Source organism: Meleagris gallopavo, chromosome Z (genome assembly GCF_000146605.3).
Source record: "Meleagris gallopavo isolate NT-WF06-2002-E0010 breed Aviagen turkey brand Nicholas breeding stock chromosome Z, Turkey_5.1, whole genome shotgun sequence".
NCBI lineage: Eukaryota > Metazoa > Chordata > Aves > Galliformes > Phasianidae > Meleagris > Meleagris gallopavo.
The window spans coordinates 54,423,872-54,433,283 of NC_015041.2; the positions used below are offsets into that span (position 1 = coordinate 54,423,872).

Genomic DNA, 9,412 nt, shown 5'->3' on the forward strand with positions numbered 1-9,412 from the left:
GTTTTGTATAAATGGGATATATTTAAAAAATATATATATTCCAATATCTGCAGTTGACTCTACTATCACATGGTGCTACTATGATCTGTCCCCTGTGGTGTTGGGCTGTTTCTGGCTTTTGTCCACTTGTGGCTTGCTAGAGCAAGCCCAGCCAAGAGGTAGTCCCTGGCTCCTGCTCTGTCCCTCCACAGTCATCTCTGACTGTTGACACAAAAGTTGCACTAGAGGTCCATAACACACATGAATTTCAGCAGGAACAAAAGATGTGCCAACCTTGCAAAACCCTGCAAATCCAGCTCTTTAGTACAATTTCCAACCAAAATACAACCTCATCTTTGTCTCATGTTAAAAGCTTTTCAAGATGTTCATATGCTATTAAGGACTATCTCTGTAAACTCGTGCTAAAATTACTGTCGTACTTGTGAGCTTTTGTATTAATTATATTCTTTTCTGACTAAAACTGTATTTACTGGTAATTTTATAGGCATTAAGGCAGATGTCAAAGTGCATTTAAAAACTTTCAATTAATGTTTGTAATGAGTCGTCTTGACAGTGGAGACAGAGAAATTTTTATTGTATTACCTATGTGCAATGATGATAGGATATGCATGGAAACATGACCCATACAAGCAAGCATGAATACAGATACACTACACACACGCGCACAAACACGTATATATTAGGTAGAAGCATGGATTTGGAGGTTTTTTGTTTTGTTTTGTTTTGTTTTTTTTTTTGCATTCAAATAATCAGCCAGTAATAGATGCACGGAATTTGTATAAAGTGATAATATTGTCACTTAATGATATAAAATGACTCCTCCCAAGATATCCGACTAGTCTACACTTTCCTTATATTATCATACATTAGTAACAATCCAAAGTAATAGTAATGTATTAAAATTGAGTTCCTTGGCTGGAACAACAATATATCCAGCAAACAAGAGGTAAATGATTTAATAGCCACCAATATTCAGGGGAAAATGGACTTGAAGAAATTTAGAAGAGGAATAAAGATAAGAGGAAAGTGAAAAATATTAATGTGCTGCTAGAGATGCAAATTGAAAAAGCACACCCGAATCTGTTTATAGAAATGTTCCCAACTTCATATTGTTTCTTTAATAGAGAAATTAAATGCTCAAATTATTTAATGGGGTTGTGGATAGAATTAAAACACAGGGGCTGGAAAGGGATGTTATTACTTCCCAGAATAACTGAATGTGGGCTCTTCCAGCTACAATCATAGAAAGATTAAGCATGAGAGTTACATAGAAGAAGGATTATAGTCATTATATGGGATTTGTTCTTTTATTGCGTCCAAGATGTTGGTAACTTAACATTTTACATGTTACCTTAACAAAATCCTAGCATGCATTTATTTCTGAGAACATTAAAGAAGCACATATTTTTAACATGGATCAGATAACATAACTTTAGTAGTAGTAGAAGTAATCATTTGGTCTATACAAATACAGTGCACAGCAATGTGGGCATTGGCAATACCATGTCCCGAGAGGACAAGACTGCCTGGAAAAATGATGATGAATCTTCTAATCAACCTGACGCAATGCAAATAATGCAAAAATACATAATTTTTGTGAGCTTGAATGCTTCAACAGTTTTCAAAGAAAAATACCCTGTGAAATACACTCACTGCTTGCAGGATGGCACTTGCCACATGTGCTGTTTGGGTGCCTTCTCCATGGAGGGGCTGAGGCCCAAAATACCCCTGGGAGGTCAGCAGGGTGCTGGAGATGTGTTTTGGGAGGTGAGGTGAGTGGGAAGCGAAGGGCAAGGAGAGGAGCTTTGACGACAGCAATTTGGGCCATGAGATATTCAATCCTCTCCAATGGCTTGAGATTCCTACTTTATGGAAATACCTGTTTTTCTCCATGGAATATACAAATGCATAAAAATACTGATTCCAAAAAGTGTATGGTGAGAATTCCTTTAAAAACTCATTGCTTCACCAGATCCCCTCTAACAAAAGTTCAACTTTAATCAATAAAGAATGCATGCATATCTGTGTACAGATGTAGATGTATGTTTGTTCTCTTGTAGATACACCTAAATTGAGTATGGTAGAGTAAAACAACCCTTTCTAGCTGGAAAATGAGTAAGAAAGGAATAGAAGACAGCTTTAAAAATTCACATGATTTCTGTGAATAGCCCTGAAGCAATTTAGTGAGTACATTTAAGATCAATAAACATGCTTCACATTCTGATATCCTATAGTTCACAGTAACTTCAAATACATTTTTAAACAAATGCATGAGCTCACGTGCCTTTTACGTTATTTCATATTGGCCAAAGCAGCATCATGACAAAATTGATAAATTCTGGTTTTCTGCAACTGGAGAACAGACTGCGGCTCTCTCTAGTCCCAGGAGACCTAACAGTATTGAAACTTAAGTACTAATGAAATGATACAGAGGGTGCTTGACATCAAACTATGGCTTCTATTGTCCTATTTCTACATTAAATGCATTGCAAATTGGTTAGTCTTTAAGGTTAAATGAAAAAAAAAAATGATTCTGCTTGGAAACTGCAGCTTCTTCCTGAGAGCTAACTTTGCATTTTTTTTCTCTTCTTCTCAGACAGAATACAAGAAAAAATTAAACATATGGCTACATGCAAATCCTGTGGTAAAAATAATTGCATGCATCTAGCTAAAGATGGGTGGAAATACAATAATTCAGTGCATTCTAACATCAAGTATTTGGCAGTCTCATTCCTGCACCTGTATTTTGTTTTCTGAAACAATTTTAAAAATGACTTCAGCTCTGTACTTAGAGAGCCAAGAAGATAAGAGAGGAAAAATTTTGTAACATTCTGAGCCCTCAGACCACATTTTCACAGACAGAATTTGCAACCAAATACTTGATGTCTCTTCCTTCCAGGTGGCACTGATCTGCCCAGAAGTGAATAATCATTAATACAAAACTAGGGCATAACATTTGCACCTGAAAATTCAAATCAAATGAAAATACAATTCGTCGGTTTTCAAAAAGTTAATTGTGCATCCTGAGCTGCACACACTGATTTAAAGCTCTGCAAAAGGCAGGTTGTACTTATTAAACATACTTAACATATTGTACTCAAAAGCTTAACTGTGATTTTCACAATACAACTTGAAACTCCGTGGTTTAAATCCCATTTCTGTGCTACATATTATCAAATTTCCTATGAGCATATTGAATAAAACCTGGGAAAAAAAAAACAAAAAACAAAAAGACAAAAAACAAAAACAAAACAAACAAACAAAAAAACCACCATCAAAAAAAGAACAAACACAGAAACAAAACAAAACCAAGACCAAAAAGCTGTAACATTTGGTACTTTGGTTTCAATTAAAATAGTAACTAACCTTTGACAGGAACAGGAGGGGAGGATTGCAATAAATATTCATTAATTTTTTATTAATGCAAGTTACAAGTTACACAGAATGAAATCACAGAATAATATTGATGAACTTGGCATGGAGAAGGCAAACAAATGGAAAAAATTAAATAGCAGCAAGGCAGCTATGAGGATAAGGCTAGCATAAATCAATCAAAAATGAATATGGGCATAAATATATAATATAATGAATTCATTTCCTTATGTCCTTTTCACAAGTATAATTTTTCCTTATTCTGTGCTGTTTTTAATTTTTTTTTCCTTCAGGATCTTTATGGGTACATTCAAAGCAGTAGTGAAATACACCAAATTTTAAGGGATGAATATTTTTTTATAATATGACATTATTTTTAAGTCACTGATTTTATTTTATAACAAATCAATTTTTAGCAATCAAACAATGAGTTCAGAACCTCTATAACAATTTCACCCATGGAAGAAATATATATTTGGTATCAAAAGGAGCATTTAATACAACATAGTGCAATTCCCTCAGTAGTAAACAGAAAAACTAGATTTGTTTGATGGTGGGGAATAACATTACTATTTAGATCATTATGATTTCAATAAGAATTTAATTCTTCACCAAAGCTAATTCAAAATATTTTTTTACAGCTTATTGAATGTTTATCATATTGTATATTATATTATACAATAGAGCTTTTATCATAGAAAGATGGCGCTTTTTTAAAATAGACTGTTTTCATCCTTAATCTATTTTTTTTCCTTCAAACAATGTCCTCAGTCTAAGATTCTGCCTGTGACAAGAAACACCTGTGGACGCTGATATGAGAAAAGGAAATGATGGGCAAAACATTTAAAGCAAATACGTTCTTCAGAGGATGGCCTGAGACTCTATTATCACAAGAAAGGTACTTGTAGGATCAAATGTGCATTTGTTCATGTTTTCTTATTGTTCTGAGATGCTTTAAAAATAAACAAACCTCTGAGAGTTAATTAATTTAATAGGCAGACCTATTTAAGAGGTCCCCTCAAAAGCAGACAGAATCAAGTCACACCAAGGGGACTGCCGTACAGAAAATTATCGTAGTGGGTTTCATAGATGGATGGCATGACAGGAAAGTCACAAAAGTAGCTTGAAATAGAACATGACTTTTAATAAGAGATTTTTTTATTTCTTCTTCTAGAACCAGTCTTTAACAAATGGCTTCGTTTGTTCTGTTCACAGTTTTTTCAAAACCAGTCTTGCTATAATTAAGGGCAGCCAGAAATCAGTTTTCATAACTCTCATAATAGCAAATAAATAAATAAATAAATAAATAAATAAATAAATAAATAAATAAATAAATCATAATAGAAATAATTTAGAGACTTCAGTGACATTGCTATTTCTTGCTACAGTCTGGAAGATGAATCGTAGTGCTACAGGGACAGCTACCGGCTGTCTGCAATTGGCAAAGCTGGGATAATTGTGTAACTTTCTTGTATAATGGCTTAAACAAAAGTAAATAGTATTAAAAAAAAAAAAAAAATAGCGAAAGGACTGGAAAGCTGAGCTGCGTGCATTGCTCATTGATGAAAGCACTGTTCTCCATGCTGCTATTGTTGGTTTTAGTTTAGCTCTCTCTCAATCAATATCTAGCAAGGCATGATTTAATAAGGTTTATAATCTCCAAAAAATGGGTGGAGGGCAGTTGTGGCATTCTCATTCATCTAAGGATGCCTTTCAGGTTTCTTTGCTTTCACCTGCTGGGACCCATTTGGTCTCTTTCAAAGAGAGTGGCATGACAAAATGAATGAGAATTGCTGGAATAAGAATCCCTTGTTCCACCCAATAGTATAATCAATGAGTACTTGTAATCCCCATTGTACTTCACAGAGGTAATTGTAAGACAATTAAATCTCGCTTCTCAGGCAAATGATTTTGGTAGTTAACCTGAAACGGCCAACAGTATTGTAGAGAACGAATGTGTCTGAAGCAATGATGTAATGGGATACTGCTTAGCTAGAAAAGCCAGGTGGCTGGGGCTCTGGGGTTGTTTTTTGTTGTTTATATTTTATTTTCTACTATTATTTTTTTTGGTAGCCCAGAGCTACAGTGTATGTGAGATATGAGTGTATGTGAGTTATAATTACATAAAACACATAAAAAATACTGTCAGAAAGGAGAATAACTTTTAACTTTAATTCTGAAATGTGCAAAAGGGGTGAACAGTACAGATATTTGCTCCTAAAATGCAAAATTTATATCCTACATGAACAATCCAAGAGATCCTTACAGTTTTCATTACAGTCTAAATTCTAAGTGGTGGCTTCACAATTAACAAACATTCATATAGTTAACATCACCTTCACATAACAGCCAATTTAGCTTCAATTTCCTTTGCATCAGCTAAATTCAGTTCTAGTCTTTTTCCACCTTACTCAGTTACTTGCATGCCAAAGAAGGAGCTTGTACTCTTTTGAAGAGACATGTATTTATTTTGTAACCTGTGTTTTTTGTCCACCTTCTGCTGTACATGCCACAGACTTTGAAAAAAACTTAAATCCTGCACCATGTCACTTTATGTCTTTTTCTCGTAAAAATTGCGGGTTTAATATTAGACTCAGCCTTACCTTGTTTACATATTCCAGCAAACTTGTAAACATTTTCTGCTGTATTTAGAATACTCCACAAAGCAGAAATGGTAAAAATGCAATGACAATTATTATGCCTGGGACACCATAGGCAGAAAATGCCAGAGACAGCATCGTACTTGCACCCCTTATTAAAAGACAGCAGAAGAAGAGATATAAATGTTATTTCCTGTTTATATCTTGAAATACTGCAAATGCAAGCACCTATACCTCTGTTGTTTTTAATAGCAATTTTAACAGGATGTGAGGCCACCAGTTTTCAATTCTTTATTCCAGATTTTAAGAAGTGAGCCCTAAGGTAAGTACTGTGTATTGGCAAACAGCTCTGCTGCTTCCTCTGAGGTACAATGGAGTCTGCTGGGCAGAAAGTCCATGTCTCGCTGCTGTATGAGGCAATGCTCTGCATTGAACATGGGACACTGCTCCTTCAGAAATAAATCTGCTTTATGAAAACAGCCAGCCTAACAAGTTACAGGATACTAAATTCTCAACTAATGTCTTTCAGACAAGCAATTTGCAAAAATATTCTATGAATGCCATTTTATACTTTGAAGTATAAGTGCCTGTTATAAAACTAAGTTCAGTTTTCAGGAGAAGGCTGCATTATGTTTCACACCATTACTATTCTGCAAAGCAGAGATAGGGCAAGAAAACAAAAATATATCCAGCTGCTCCCCAGCAAAAAAGGATTAATCTGACTTTGCACAGGGAGCATCAAATCACAGAATGATGGAACGGTTTGGGTTGGAAGGGACCTTTAAGCTCACCTAGTTCCAACCCCCTGCTATATGCAGGGACACCTCCCCCCAGACCAGGTTGCTCACAGCCTCATCCAGCCTGGCCTCGGACACCTCCAGGGAGGAGACAAGGACAGCTTCGCTGGGCAACCTGTTCCAGTGTCTCACCTCTCTCACAGTAAAAAATTCCTTCCTGATATCTACTCTAAATCTAACCTCTTCCAGCTTAAAGCCATTTCCCCTTGTTTTGTAGCTACATTCCTTTATAAAGAGTCCCTCCCCAGCTTTCCTGTAGGTCCCTTTCAGGTACTGGAAGGCTGGAGCCTTCTCCTCTCTAGGCTGAAGAAGTCCAAGTCTCTCAGCCTGTTCTCATAAGAGAGGTGCTCCAGCCCTCCCTTTGTCTCATCTTTGTGGCCTCATCTTTGTGGCCTCATCTTTGTGGCCTCATCTTTGTGGCCATCCTCTGGACCCGCTACAACAGCTCCATGTCCTTGTGTTGAACTAACACAGTACTCCAGCTGGGGTCTCACAAGAGCAGAGTAGAGGGGCAGAATCACCTCTCACGACCTGCTGATCACGCTTCTTATGATAAAACCCAGGATACAGTTGGCCTTCTGAGCAGCAAGTGCACATGGCTGGGTCATATTGAATCTTTCATCAACCGACAACCCCAAATCCTTCTCCTCAGGGCTGCTCTCAAGCCATTCTCTACCCTCAGGATTGCCCAGACCCAGGTGCAGGACCTTGCACTTGACTTGCTGAATTTCATGAGGTTGGCATGGGCCCACTTTTCAAGTCTGTCCAAGTCCCTTCTGAGTGGCATCCCTTTCCTCTAGCATGTCATCTGCACTACTCAGCTTGGTGTTGTCTGCAAACCTGCTGAGGGTGCACGCAACCCCCTGTCCATGTTGCCTACAAAGATGTTAAACAACACCGATCCCAGCACCAATCCTTGAGGAACACCACTGGTCAAATCTCCACTTGGACACCGCACCACTGATTGCAACTGTCTGATTGTCTGAGATTGGATTGTATGCTATCATTATTCTGTGTTGAGTAGGAAGAAGTGTTGTATGTGGGATATGGTGGGGAAAAAGAGTAAAAGAAGAAGGACACTGCTTAGAAATGATTTAGTGATGGCTTGAAGACAGAGGAAAGCTGCAGTGTGGGCCTGGTGTGAGCTGGGGAGATGCTGATGAGGTGGAGGATCAGTGTCCACGTGCACACACATCAGTGCTGCTCAACAAGACTTGGTGGCAACCAGATATATTCTCTTTTTATTCCTTTGTCTCCTTGGGCACCTTCCTAGGTGGAAGGGATTTCAAACAAATATGTGAATAGCTGCCATGAGAACAGCAAGCAGATGAGTACAGTTTCTGAATGCAGCACGAAGACATCTGCCAAGTTTGGTTCGTGTGCTGGTGTGAGAGAAAGCTGGCAGCAAGATCCCTATACTTAGAAAAAAGTTCAGAAGCATTAATCGTGCCCCTTAATTTTCTTTTCTTCTTTGTTTTGTGTGTTGAGAGCTTTGTTCTGGGTTTATTTCATTCTCTTCTTGGGGAAGGGAAAAAGACATATTGATTTTTCTATGGAGCTGCATCTTCTGGGAGAGAAATTCCACATCAAAACAAATGAACAAACAAAAAACCACAATGCAAAACAATTAAAATCTAAACAAACCAACAAAAACAGAGAAAAAGAAATTCTATTCCTTATTTGGGCTGTTGTGTCTGTCCATGTGCCAACACCGGAGGAAAAGACTGTGGTCAGAAGACAGCTTGTCCAAATAACTTTGTTTTCACAGAAAGTAAAATACAAAGCAAAACATTGGCTAATGCAGCTAAAAGCCTTTCCAGCTCTAGTGCTGTTTGCACACGGGTGCAACAGAAGAATTTATTTATCTTCTTATGTTGCCCTACCTTTAATCATCAGCTTAATGGGAGCTTCTGCCCTTTGTACTTTTTCCTGCCTTGTTCCCGCAGTGGGGTCAAATGAGAGAAACGGATCTGACTGCTGTACAACACTATTAGTGATCACTGCCTGTCAAAGCTATCTCAGTTATTAGGATTCGTGCCAAGTGTGTAAGACCAGATGCTTCATTTAACGAAACTTCAACTTTCTGCAACAAGGTCCTGGGCAAGGAATCACATGCATAGTTCCATTCTTACACTGGGAACAGATTCCTTGCAGATTTCAAGGGAAATATTCTCATTTACTCTTAGCCTCATAGTTTCTGCCATAGTTCTTGCAGTTGTGATACAAAGTGAGTTTCTGTGCAGACCTTCTGGCCTCAGGAATCCCAACTGGGCTGAACCTGGCTTGAATCTGCAGAACTTTTCATTGAGATTCACTCCACTTCTTGTAGAAACAGGGAATTCTATGTGGTAGGATTCTGAACTTCAACAAGTTCACGGCCAGCAAAATCTAGAAGGACTGTGCAGCTTCCAGGCTGTCCCAGGTGGAGCCAGGGGTTGGATTCAGTGGTCCTTACGGGTCCTTTCCAACTCCAGACAGTCTATCATCCTGTGATTCTGGGTTTTACAGTAGCAGGATTCATCTCAAGTTTCTAGGGCTGGATTGTTTTTCCTGTGAAAAGTTCTGTATAAGACGGCAATTCTGTTTCAATCATCTTCTCACTGAGGCAAAATCCCGCAGGTGCGGTAGGTAGCGGCGCGCAGC

The 9,412-nt window shown here is 37.9% G+C and overlaps 1 protein-coding gene across 1 annotated transcript in view; it reads left to right on the forward strand.

Moving 5' to 3' along the window:
• CCNH (cyclin H) overlaps positions 1 to 9,412 on the forward strand; it is a 120,598-nt gene that overhangs the window by 19,584 nt on the left and 91,602 nt on the right.